Raw genomic sequence first — 14681 nt, 5'->3', positions numbered from 1 at the left:
GGGAATTTTTTTAAAAAAAAATCCTCTATCTGATAACTTGGCATTATATGAATGGGCTAAATCACAAGTTGTAAGTGTATTAGAGGCTGTTATACATTAGAAATAAAACAAGTGGCTTTCACACATTGGTTTTCTTTTTTAGGGGCATTGACAAAAAATTTCTTAGATTTTATCATTGCCGTTTAGTTTTTCCCGCATTAACTACCGTTAAAGCGGGAAAGACTGAACTCAAGCAAAACGACAACGTTTATTACTTTTTTTCTTTCGCGCGGGACCCACTAACGAAGAGAGGTTAGTTTTGTGACGTGGCACTGAGTTAGGCGAATGCAGAGTTACTAAGTAAGGGGGAATGTAATAGGGGTAATGAGGGAATTTTTTAAAAAAATTCTCTATCTGATAACTTGGCATTATATGAATGAGCTAAATCACAAGTTGTTAGTGTATTAGAGGTTGTTATACATTAGAAATAATACAAGTGACATTCTCACATTGGTTTTCTTTTTTAAGGGGCATTGACAAAAAAAAACCTTAGATTTTATCATTGCCGTTGAGTTTTTTCCGCATTAACTACCGTTAAAGCAGGAAAGACCGAACTCAAGCAAAACGACAACGTTGATTACTTTTTTTCTACCGCGTGGGACCCACTAACGAAGAGATGTTAGTTTTGTGACGTGGCAAATAATGGCAGCGTATCTTGACGATCCGCTAGTGATTAGAAACACCGAACATGTAACAAGTGAAGGGAATTCGCACGTTTTTAAAGTAATTATAATTATTGCTTGTTAAGTGTCAATGCGCTGTCTTCATGCTTGATTGGGATATTATTAGTTGGCAAGTTATATGTCGCCTACACTAAATGAATGTGTTAATCATATCGGCCTGATTAAGACTTTGATTACTTGAGAAATATGTAGTACTGACTGTATGTTTTTAAGAGGACAACAAAGTACAAAGTACAAAGTATCAAAATGGCAAAAAATTTAAAAATAAAAATCAAAGTGAATATCCTTTCAATTAATCACGACCAAAAATAAAATAAGGGCCGTATGCCCCACAATTTTCATCAAGAATTTCTTTATAGGCATTTTTTAGTGCTTCTTTTATTCTAAAAGTTTATAAGGGGGTACGGCGACGGCAGAGTGTTGCTAACAAGGATTAGAGTGGAGGAAATAGAGAAGAAGAGAGATGAAATGTTTTTAATTGTTTCAATAAATCTCAAATATGTTTGTGATATATTTTTGTTATGCACAAGTCAAATGGGAATCTTTCATATCATGAGACAGGCAAACAGAACGCGGTAACGTTATTTAAAAATCCATCAGTGGTGTCTAATTAAATGTCAAAAAATAAAGATACTGTTAGCATTTTCTTAAGGAAAAGGCAATTGTGAATAGTCCCACATTGGAAGTTGAAGAGAAGTTCAAGTGGTTTATAATGGTTCACTTCCTAATGGGCTTTGAGTAATGTTTTGGGCCTACTAGTGTTTGAGCTCTTTCTCCACACATGCGCGCGCGCACGCCACGCCTCGCCACGACGCGCGCGCCACGCCGCACTCGGGTTTTGCTTCTCCAGCTTTTATTTTTTTATTTTTGTAACGACAGCATTTATTATGTAACGGCAGCGTGATTTACGCCCAACGGACGAGGAGATTCAGCATCGGTTACTGGTTCATGAGGCTATATAAGGAGGCAGAGTTCATTCGGGAAAACACACAGAAATTCACAAAGAATTTCATAGCTCCCTCTTCCTCCTTCTGCTACTCTTAGTACTCAAAGATTTTCGGCTACATATTTTGAGGATTATTTTTGGGCAATCATCTTCATCTGAGCAGAAGCTCTGCTACTCGCGCCCGAGTAGAGAGGCCGGCCGTTTCCGGGGGGCTTTTACCGCTAGGGGGGAGGATCAACTACGCCAGGGCGACAGGCGGGTCCTCTATCTTCTAGGGCAGTGTATCACGACTGCACCCCGTTCAGGCCTGATTTTTCATAACTCATTTATTTTCAGTTAAACTAATATTGTTTATTGATAGCAATCTAGAAGATAGATAATTTATTGCTGTTAATTTAAATCTGAAAATAAATATATATTAAAAAAAAAAAATTTGTTACTGTTCACCCGAATTTCATATTTGTTTAACTGTTTTAATTTGTTAACCTTTTGCATCTAAGTAGTTAACAAATTATTTTACTGCAATAGTACTGAATTTTATATCTGTCAATTTTCATATTCAGTATCTGTCATAAAAAAAAAAAAATAAAATAAAAAATAAAAAAAAAATCTTTAAGTGAACCGGTTCAAGTTTTCTTGGATTAGTTGGTGTCTAAGGAAAGGTTTAAGGGTTGCATAAAGCGCTCTGCAAGAAACGAGGTACTTAATCGATCATTGATCAACCTCTAGTACTATCCTTACCTGGCCAAACTACCCGAGTAAAACTTTAATCTTTTCACTTTTAGAGTTTTTGGTTAAGAGCAGGTTTAATTAAGTTTCTGGTCTAGTAGTATTAATAAAATTCTTACCCTGTTCAGATTTCAACTACCTAGACTAGTAAAACTCAAATTGGACTTATGGCAATTGATCATTCAAAAAGTGTCAAACCTGAGAAGTTCACCGGTATCAACTATAAACGGTGGGCTAATCAGATGAGATACTGGCTCACTACCTTAGGTCTCTTATCAGCCATTGACTTTCCTGAGTCTTCTACTAGTGGTACTCAACCTTTGACTCCTGATCCTGAACAGTCTGTTCCTTCCACTTCTGGTTCAGGTGCTAGCTCTCTTTCTAGCTCTATGAAACCAGAAGATATTAATTATCATTGTTGTCATAGAATTCTTAGTGCACTTGCAGACAACCTTTATGACATATACTATGAGTTCAAAAGTGCAAAAGACCTATGGCAAGCTCTTGAAGCAGAATATGGCTATGATGATGCCGGAATTCTGCGTTTCACCTCTTCGTCCTTCAATAAGTTCATGATGGTAGATGACAAGCCCATTAATGAACAAATTCATGAATTTTTAGATTTCATCCGTCATCTCCAATCAAAAGGAAACACTTTTACTGATGACTATAAAGTTTCCTGTTTGATTGATAAACTCCCTCCTTCCTGGTCTAGATTTGCTGGAGATCTCCGACACAAGCAAGGAGATCTAACCTTAACTGAGGCCCTCAAGGCCATTCGTATTGAAGACCAGCATAGGCTGAATTCCAAAACCAAGAATGAATCAAAAGCTAAAGTAAACTTGGTAGAGGAAAAGCCTAAATCTAGAAATTTCAAACCCAAATGGAAGAAATTCAAGAAAAACCAACAATCTTTCAATAAATCTTCCTTCAAAACAAATTCTTCCAATTCCAATTCTTCCAGCCATAAGTCTGATGGAAAGTTCTGCTTTGTCTGTGGTAGAACCAACCACATTTCTTCCAACTGTTTCTTTCGGAAGAAGGAACCGGCTAAACCTGCCTCTAAAGGAAATGGATCAAATAAAGTTAATATGATTGAAGAGAATCCAACCTCCTTCAGGTTAGCCCCATCACCTCATCTTGTAAATTCTCTAACTTCTTCCACTGATTGGTATCTGGATTCCGGAGCAAATATACACGTCTGTAATGATCGCTCTTGGTTTTCAAATTATCAGGAATCACGTGGAGGAAGCATAAGCTTAGCAGATGACTCCACTAAACCAATAATAGGAAGTGGAAGTATAAAGCTCACTATGACTTCTGGGAAAGCCCTACATCTGCAAGGCGTCTACCTTGTTCCTTCTCTCCGTCGAAATTTGATTAGTGAATCTCTTCTTCTTAGAACTGGTTATAGGATTGTAAAAGAATCCAACAGATTTGTGATTACAAAGAGTAATAATTTTATAGGAAAAGGTTTTATCTGTAATGGCCTTTTCAAACTCAATGTAATCAATTCCAGTTCTAATGAAAATTCTAAGTCTCCTGTTATTCAAATTGTTGAATCTTGTGATGTCTGGCATGGACGACTTGGACATGTCAATTTTCAAACTTTACAGAAAATGATCAATTTGAATCTTATTCCTAAATCATCTATTGACCTCTCATCCAAGTGTGAGATTTGTGTTCAAGGGAAACACACAAAAAAACCCTTCAAGTCTATAACTAGAAACTCTGAGCCCCTCGAATTAATTCATAGTGATGTGTGTGACTCGAATCGAGTTCTCACCCGAGGGGGTAGGAGATATTTTGTGACCTTTATAGACGATCACTCCAGATATTGTTTCACATATCTTCTCAGGACTAAAGATGAAGTCCTAGATAGGTTTAAGGTCTATAAAGCTGAGTCTGAGAACCAATTAGACAGGAAGATCAAGATCCTAAGATCTGATCGTGGGGGGGAGTATACCTCAAATTATATGACTGAATTTTGCCAAGAACACGGTATTATTCATGAGGTTACTGCTCCCTATACACCACAGTCTAACGGGGTAGCTGAACGAAAAAACAGAACCCTAATGGACATGGTAAACTGTATGTTACTCAGTTCAGGAGCACCTGAAAATCTCTGGGGTGAAGCTCTTCTCTCTGCTTGTTTTATTCTCAATAGGATTCCCCAAAGAAATTCCAATACAACTCCTTATGAATATTGGAAGGGGAGATCTCCTAATCTAAACTTCTTCCGAGTTTGGGGTTGCTTGGCTAAGGTAGCTATTCCCGAACCTAAGAAGAGGAAAATTGGTTCCAAAACTATTGATGCTGCTTTCATTGGATATGCACTAGATAGCAATGTTAATAGATTTCTAGTCATTAACTCTGAAATCAGTGACATATCCAACAACACTATCATTGAAGCTAGAGATGCAGTCTTCTTTGAAAATATCTTTCCTTTCAAATCCAAAATCTCAGAAAATTCTAGAACATCTATTCCTTCTGATCTTCCATCATCTAGTTCTTCCCAACCTTTTGACATTGAGCCTCGAAGAAGCAAAAGAGGTAGAATTCAAAAGGATTTTGGAGAAGACTTCTTTACCTTTCTTGTTGAAGGTGATCCAAGCTCATTTCAAGAAGCAATGGATTCACCTGAATCTCCTTTCTGGAAAGAAGCCATTGATAATGAGATTAAATCTATCATGGAAAACCATACTTGGATACTCACTGACCTACCTCCAGGCTGTAATCCTGTTGGCTGTAAGTGGATATTCAAAAAGAAACTTAGAGCTGATGGTTCCATAGATAAATTTAAAGCTAGATTAGTAGCTAAAGGCTATACTCAGAAAAAGGGCATTGATTACTTTGATACCTATTCTCCTGTAGCCCGAATTTCTACTATCAGAATTCTTTTAGCCTTTGCTGCTATCCACAAACTGATCATACATCAGATGGATGTCAAGACTGCTTTCCTGAATGGTGATCTAGATGAAGAAATTTATATGCACCAACCTGAAGGCTTCATTACCAAGGGTCAGGAAAACAAAGTCTGTAAACTTGTTAAATCTCTGTATGGTCTTAAACAAGCTCCTAAACAATGGCACCAGAAATTTAACAAAGTCATTGCACAATATGGATTCACGGTGAATGAACACGACAAATGTGTTTATTCAAAAGTGATAAACAATGACTATGTTATCCTATGTCTCTATGTTGATGATATCCTTATCTTTGGAACTACTCTTGAACTAATCTTAAAAGTTAAGGATTATCTCTCCAAAAATTTTGACATGAAAGACTTAGGTCTTGCCGATATGATACTTGGAATGAAAATCACTAGAGACACTAGAGGAATATCCTTGAGTCTTTCTCACAGTATTGAGAAAATGCTGATCAAATTCAACTTTCATAACTTTAAATCTGTTTCCACACCATATGATTCTTCTATACCTTTGAAGAAAAATGAAGGTGAACCTGTCTCTCAATTGAAATATTCCCAAATGATTGGATCCCTTTTATACATATCAAACCGGACTAGACCCGATATAGCTTATGCTGTAGGGAGATTGAGTCGGTATACCAGTAACCCTAACCCAGATCATTGGTCTGCCTTAGAAAGAGTATTTAAATACTTAAAAGGGACAGTTGACTATTGCTTAACTTACACTGGATACCCTGATGCCATTGAAGGGTATAGTGACGCCAATTGGGTCACAGATTCCAACAGTGTAAAGTCAACATCTGGGTATGTATTTCTTTTTGGTGGTGCTGCTGTATCCTGGAAATCATGTAAGCAAACAGTAATTGCCAGGAGCACCATGGAATCTGAATTGATTGCACTTGATACTACTTGCTCAGAAGCCGAATGGTTAAAAGATCTTATCTCTGAACTTCCTTTGGTCCCTAAACCTTTTCCTCCAATTTCCATTCATTCTGATTCTAGATCTACCATAGAGCTTCTAAAGCAAGTACATGTAAATAAAAAACTCAACAGACATATTCAAATAAGATATAAGTCTGTACAACGCCTGTTAGGCAAAGTTGTGATCTTGGATTTTGTAAAGTCTGAGAAAAATATTGCTGACCCTTTGACTAAGGGATTATCCAGGAGTGTAGTCCTGGATTCATCGAGGGAGATGGGGTTAAGTCCATTAAAGAGGTCACTGACAGTGGGAACCCAACCCTTATTTGGAGACGTTGTCCCAATGTCGGTTCAATGTGGTAGAAACAAGCTGGACTAGTGATACTCGGGTGGAGCATCGACCCATATATATATTCATATATCATTATGTAGTGTGAGCTACTACCCCTTCTCTATGATGACGATGCTCCTATGATACAGCTGGTTAGGCTGAGTTTTACTCTTAATAAGTCCAACGCATGTATTATTGGGGGGTATTAAATAAACAGCTGTAGTACCCTTTGAGGACTTACCTACGTGAGAGGAATCGTGATGGCCGCGGTTGGGGGGGGCTGGACTAAACTAACCCCTAGAAACTCTCATGAGTCGGTTATTGTGAGCATGGCCTTTTAACGCTCAACCCGCTTTGCTCAATAGATGAAGTGTATTGTGTGTGTTTTTGTCAATACCTGATTCAAGGGCCCTAATTCAAGGCTTAGTCCATTATGTCCCTCAGGTGGCGACAAACTCACTAAGGAAAGGTTCAAAGCCGGAAGCTACCTTTCCCGAATTCACGATACAAAAGGTTGCCCAACCTATATATATATATATATATATATGTTTTACTAATTGTTTTGTCAATATTGCCTTTTGGGGGGGATTGTTAGCATTTCTTAAGGAAAAGGCAATTTTGCCTTGTGAATAGTCCCACATTGGAAGTTGAGAAGAAGTTCAAGTGGTTTATAATGGTTTACTTCCTAATGGGCTTTGAATAGTGTTTTGGGTTTTGTGGGCTTTGCGTTTCTACCACACACGCGCGCGCGCGCGCACGCACGCCACGCCTCGCCTCGCCACGCCACGCCTCGCCACGACACGACGCGCGCGCCACGCCGCACCGCACTCGGGTTTTGCTTCTCCAGCTTTTATTTTTTTTTTTTGTAACGGACGGCAGCATTTATTATGTAACGGCAGCATTTATTATGTAACGGCAGCGTGATTTACGCCCAACGGACGAGGAGATTCAGCATTTATAATGGTTCACTTCCTAATGGGCTTTGAGTAATGTTTTGGGCCTACTAGTGTTTGAGCTCTTTCTCCACACACGCGCGCGCGCACGCACGCCACGCCTCGCCTCGCCACGCCTCGCCTCGCCTCGCCACGCCTCGCCACGACGCGCGCGCCACGCCGCACCGCACTCGGGTTTTGCTTCTCCAGCTTTTATTTTTTTGTAACGGCAGCATTTATTATGTAACGGCAGCATTTATTATGTAACGGCAGCGTGATTTACGCCCAACGGACGAGGAGATTCAGCATCGGTTACTGGTTCATGAGGCTATATAAGGAGGCAGAGTTCATTCGGGAAAACACACAGAAATTCACAAAGAATTTCATAGCTCCCTCTTCCTCCTTCTGCTACTCTTAGTACTCAAAGATTTTCGGCTACATATTTTGAGGATTATTTTTGGGCAATCATCTTCATCTGAGCAGAAGCTCTGCTACTCGCGCCCGAGTAGAGAGGCCGGCCGTTTCCGGGGGGCTTTTACCGCTAGGGGGGAGGATCAACTACGCCAGGGCGACAGGCGGGTCCTCTATCTTCTAGGGCAGTGTATCACGACTGCACCCCGTTCAGGCCTGATTTTTCATAACTCATTTATTTTCAGTTAAACTAATTGTTTATTTTGTTAGCAGATATTAGCTCAAAGCAAGTAAACTACAAGGCGTGTAAGCGATATTAAGCCAAAAAAAAAGTTGTTTTAACCGTTTAGTTCATTAAAAAACTATTGAATAATCAAGGGTAAATTTTCTCTAAAAATTGAATACGACGGGCTCACGAGAAAACAAAAATGTCCTGGTCCCAAGTCGACAATAATATTTTGTTTTGCTTGCATGCTATCCTTGCATGCTTGCAGACCTGACGCATTTCCTTGGTTTGGGAATTGGCGTATATATCAATATCATACAAAATAAATATTCCCTCACTTCTGTAACCTCCCTTCTATTATTGCAAACTGACTCAAGTCTGTATTTTTCTTTGTTTTTTTTAATGAAAACTTTGCCCATTCTTCCTGCAGGCTTGGATGCACTTTGATCCAAAATAGCTCAGCCGTCGGTGAGCGCAAGGAAATTTCTCTAACACAGACTGTTTTGATCTAGGGGAAATTACAGCTGAAGTAAATTGTAAAAAATATGATTACAGTGACAACCCTAGAAGTTGAGTTTACCATCTCCTTGGAATTTTAGAACCATGCGTCTACAGGAATGATATATATAGATAGCTGATCTTATGTCAACTTCAGTGGATGTTCACCAGACTTTTTAGCCACTCATTTATATATATAAAAAACTTCTTCATATCTTTCATGGATCCCTAGACGACATTAATGGCTAAAAAGTTTGGTGGATAACTTTTTGCTATTAACTTAAGTTGACACAAGTTTTGCATAACATGTTAACTCTTATGGATAACATGTTAACTCTTGTGGCTATATGTTAACTCTTGTGGATAACATGTTAACTCTTGTGTTTAACATGTTAACTCTTGTGGATAACATGTTAACTCTTGTGGCTATATATTAACTCTTGTTATAGTTAACATGTTAACTCTTGTGGATAACATGTTAACTCTTGTGGCTAATTTGTTAACTCTTATGGCTAACATGTTAACTCTTGTTGATAACATGTTAACTCTTGTGGATAACATGTTAACTTTTATGGATAATATGTCAACTCTTGTGGATAACATGTTAACTCTTATGGTTATATGTAAACTCTTGTTATAGTTAACATGTTAACTCTTGTGGATAATATGTTAACTTTTGTGGCAAATATATTAACTATTGTGGATAACATGTTAACTCTTGTGACAAACATGAATATAGTTAACAGACAGTTTATGAATAATAGTTAACAGATAATTCATTATAGTTAACAGTTTATAAATAACAGTTAACAAATAATAATTAATAGTTAATAAATTATAAATAACCGTTAACAAATAATAATTAATAGTTCATATAGTTAATATTTTAACCACAATATTTAGCATGTTAACTCTTGTGTTTAACATGTTAACTCTTGTGGATAACATGTTAAATATTGTGGATAACATGTTAACGGATAATGGATCAATTTACCAATTAAAGTTAACTGTTATTTCAGTTAACTTTAATTGGTAAATTGATAATTATATTCAGTAAACTTTTAACTATAATCCATTATCCGTTAATTGTTATTTGTAATCTATTATCCGTTAACTGTTATTTCGGGTCATATACACGTTAATATAGTTCTCATTTAACATGTTAACTATAATACCTAGCATGTTAACCTTAATTGGTAAATTGATAAATATAACTGTTAACTATAATCAATTATATGTTAACTGTTATTTATAATTTGTTAACTATTAATTATTAGGGAAAAATGCTTCCAGCCCCCAAAACTAATGAAAACAAGCTTCCCCCTCCCAAGACTTTTTCAACGCTCTCAAAACCCCCAAATTCGTAACAAATATGCACTGAGCCCCCAAAACACAAAGACCAAGAGTATTAAAATTTGAAGACCATAATACCCTTTCTCTCTCTTTTTCTTTCTTTATCTGTGATGATTTGAAAGGGTTCCTCCGTCCCTTTCCCCGATGGCGGCCGTCATCATGTCCCTCAGCAGGGTCCCCACCTCCGCGATGAGATTGCCCCCTCTGCCGTCAACCTCGCCGTCACGAGCATCGCCCCGCGCACCGGTATCCTCCCAGGATCCACATCAGCCTCCCCAACCTGGGCCCCACCATAGTAAAGCTGGAGAGAACGAAGCATAGTTAGGGTTTTTGATGAGGAGGTCGAGGGTCATGTTGAGCTCCACGCGGATGGCCGGGAACGTGACACGTGGAGAGACGCCGGTGACGGCGAGGATGAGCAGGAGGAGGTGATGAGCAAGAGGAGGATGACGAAGTTTACGGCGGCGGTCGTGGTGCATGTGCGTCGGATTTTCAAAACCTGGATTTTGTTTTAGGTGGTGGGCACTTGCTGTGATTTCGTGGCTTCCTCGGTTCGTTTTGAGATTGAGGAGGTGCAAGAAGGAAGTGGGTCATGTTAGTGATTTTAATATTTTTTTTATTTTTTGAAGGGTTAATTGAGGAGGTGGAAGAAGGAAGTGGGTCCTGTTAGTGATTTTAATCTTGTTTTTTTTGTTTTTTGAAGGGTTAATTGTTGGTAATTTTCTTTTTTCTTACTGATTTTTTGTAAGATTCGGAAACATATATAACAATATATTTTTAGAAAATGAATATTTCACTTTTAATTTTTAGGGAAATTATAATAATATTTCACTTTTAATGAGATTTTCAAAAGCCAAGTGATTTACGCGTTGGTTGTGAAGGTTACGCGTCGCTTGTTAAGGTTACGTGTTGCTTGTTAAGGTTACGTGTTGGTTGTTAAGGTTACGGGTTGCTTGTTATGGTTACGGGTTGATTGTTAAGAAATTTTTGCATGGAACTGATGATGGCTACGATATTCTACAAACCTTATTCCGGGTTACGGGTAACCTTATTGCTAAGAGCCTAAGAGCCTTGTTGCCAAGGTTACGTGTTTGTTGTTTAGATTACGGGTTTGTTGTTAATGTTACGGGTTTGGTTGTCAAGGTTACGGGTTGATTGTCAAGGTTAATTTCACAATAAACATGTAACATTAACAACAAACGCGTAACCTTGACAACAAACCCGTAACCTTGACAACAAACGCGTAACCTTAACAACGAATATTCTAATTAGTTGTAAAATTAACCTTAACAACAAACCCGTAACCTTGACAACAAACGCATAACCTTAACAACCAACCATTATTCTTAACAACGAATATTCTAATTAGTTGTGAAATTAACCTTGACAACAAACCCGTAACATTGACAACAAACGCGTAACCTTAACAACCAACCCTTATCCTTAACAACAAATATTCTAATTAGTTGTGAAATTAACCTTGACAACAAACCCGTAACCTTGACAACAAACGCGTAACCTTAACAACCAACCCTTATCCTTAACAACGAATATTCTAATTAGTTGTGAAATTAACCTTGACAACAAACCCGTAACCTTGACAACAAACGCGTAACCTTAACAACCAACCCTTATCCTTAACAACGAATATTCTAATTAGTTGTGAAATTAACCTTGACAACAAGCCCGTAACATTGACAACAAATGCGTAACATTAACAACCAATCATTATCCTTAACAACGAATATTCTAATTAGTTGTGAAATTAACCTTGACAACAAACCCGTAACCTTGACAACAAACGCGTAACCTTAACAACAAAAGTGTAATCTTAACAACCAAAATATATATACATATAAATCTCAACGTGTAATCTTAACAACAAACACGTAACCTTAACAACAAATCCGTAACCTTAACAACCGACCACTAATCTTAACAACCGACGACAAACCTTAACAAAACACAATAGGAGACAAATAATCAAACTTCAGGCTTAACATAGATTCTATTTATGCCATAAAGGAAAACATATCTCAATACTAAAACCTCACACACGCATAAATTAATTCGCATCCATCAAAGAACACCAACAACAAACTACAACCCACAATCAAAGATACTCTTTTTTTATTCCCACATACAATAACACTATTATTTAGTAAAAACAACCTGAAGCAAAGAAACAAGACAAATGCTACCTAAGTGGTGAGGATGGGGGGCATGTAATCAGACTTGGTTCAAATAACACGAGCCTTTGTATCGGGGAAAAACTCCGTCCTTGGGAGCTCTGTAACAACTCCTTCACTGCTTACTCCAATGGGATAGCTAAGTAAATGTCCAGGGAGATCGCGTTCCTGAGAGTAGAGATCCCAGTATTTGTCAGCGATACGCTTCACTTTCTGTACAAACTCGACGCTCTCTAGATGGAGGAAGAAATCAGATCGTCAATGCCGGGGAGACGGACTGCTCGATGATGGCGACGTTGATGTCGGGGTTCTTGGAGAGCTCGTAGGCGCAGGAGAGGCCGACGGATTCGCCGCCACCGCCACCGCCGCCGCCGCCGACGGTGTTAGCGTAGGTGATTATGTCGGACATGTAGCGGCGGGTCATCTCGCGGGAGACGATGGATTCTTTGATGGGGCGGAAGCAGATGGAGGAGAGGTCGTAGGATGTGGAGATTTGGGGGCGGAGGATGACAATGATAGGGAGGAGAAAGATTGGGTTTTGAAGGCGGAGATGAGCTTGAGGCCATGGAAGGAGGAGAAAGAGAGGAGGTTGCGGTGGTTAGGTTTGGAGAGGAAGGAGGATGTGACAATGGAGGGTATTATGGTCTTCACGTATCTTAATTTCTTGGGTTTTGTGTTTTGGGGGCTCAGAGAACACAGAGTTTACTTTTGGGGGTAAAACACACGTTGAAAAAGTCTTGGGAGGGGGAAGCTTGTTTTCATTAGTTTTGGGGGCTGGAAGCATTTTTCCCTATATTTTATATTATTTATCTTTGTAGAAACATGTAACATTATATTTACTAGCATTAATATAACTTTCGCTTACAACTTCTGGAAATTACGCAGAGACATTGAGAATAACGGACATTTCGATTGATGTGTGGGCCGCGGTACTTTTGATGATTGTTGTCGAGAGACATTTAGGGCTGCGCGCTGAGAATGGTCGGGTGGGGGGGGGGGGGGAATTATGGCAACCAATGCCCGCGCGCTTGAATCACGTGTAAGGGAGAAGAAGAAAGATGGAGGAAGGGCACGGTACGAGTTTTTCAACGGCGAATAGGCTCCACCCCCCCCCACACCCCCCCCCCATGCTGCTCAATGACTCTCGACCCCCTGATGGGTCCATGATGGCTACATCTTTGGTTCTAAAAGTCTTTCTTATCTCTTATCAGATTGGAGTTTAATAAGACTCCTGATCACTTTTTTTATACTGTACATGGTCCTTTGTTTGAGGATTCTCCCGCCTAAAGTTTACATGTGAGCGTCATTCTTTGATCTAGCGTTTTCTGTCTTTAGGACTAATGTTTTTATTTAGTCGATAGGATTAGCAATATCCCAGCTCTAAAGTGGCTTCACATGTTGGAAAGAGACGAACACAAATGTACTAGTATAATAAAGACTAAAAAAGAGTCCACATTGCAGCAAAAAGATGCTGATTCATATTCTCTACGCTATTAAAAAAAAGAAAAAAATAGTAAAGAGATCATTACAATATCATATCTTTTGATTGGTTTAGTATGTGGTTATGATTTGACCTTGAGTGTAACTTTTTAGAAAATAGTGTAATTCATGAGGTACGATGAGTGCTGGATTGAATCATAAACAACTATATATAAATCAACAATTATGATTAGTGTAGTGGCCTCTCTGCTATTTTTTTGGCGGACATGATCCAAATCTAAAAGATGTTAGACTACTCTAAGATTTGGATTAGTGTCGTGCATGGCAAGTATCTTTGGATTGTGATGAGCATGATTTGTGAGCTTGTAATATCAAAACTCACTGGACACTTCCGATCGATCAGGTAGTCCATGGAATTATAACTCTCGATTTTGATCATAAGTTCGAAGTTTTGACATGTTGATAGGATATTAAGATGATATTAGAGTAATAATGGAGGCTCAAATCGTAGTGGAAACACATTTAAGGTGGATCAAAGCATAATTGTGTAAAATACCGTAGATTTTTGGTCCATGAAAGTATCAGGATAATCCAAACTCAAATCCCAATTGACTCGCATTTAAGTGGATTAAAAAATAAAAAATTGTGTAAATAGTATAGATTTCGCCCCATAAAAAGAATACACTTCGAACACTTTCTTCTTTGTCTGATATTAGGAATGGTTTGGTTTGCTGACAACAGATCAAAATTTCATTCTTGATATTGCGGATAGCCGAATGCTTTCAATTTTGACAACACTGGAACATACGTCTCATTAACCCAGTCGATTTCTCAAATGTAATTTAAGTTTGAAATTAAATAAATATTTTTTTGAGAAAAAAAAATTAATATTTATTTTTTTGAGAAATTAAATAAATATTAACTCATCGCGTAATGTGCTGAAACTATATGATTCATATTTGCTTCTCATTGCTCTTCTAATAAAAATATTTTGCGGGCCTGATCGGGTCTTAATTGTTTCTCTAGTGCAGATCTGATAAATAGATTTTTGAAC

The sequence above is a fragment of the Asparagus officinalis genome, chromosome 3 (assembly GCF_001876935.1).
Source record: "Asparagus officinalis chromosome 3, Aspof.V1, whole genome shotgun sequence".
Taxonomy (NCBI): domain Eukaryota; kingdom Viridiplantae; phylum Streptophyta; class Magnoliopsida; order Asparagales; family Asparagaceae; genus Asparagus; species Asparagus officinalis.
This window is presented reverse-complemented; position numbering follows the sequence as displayed.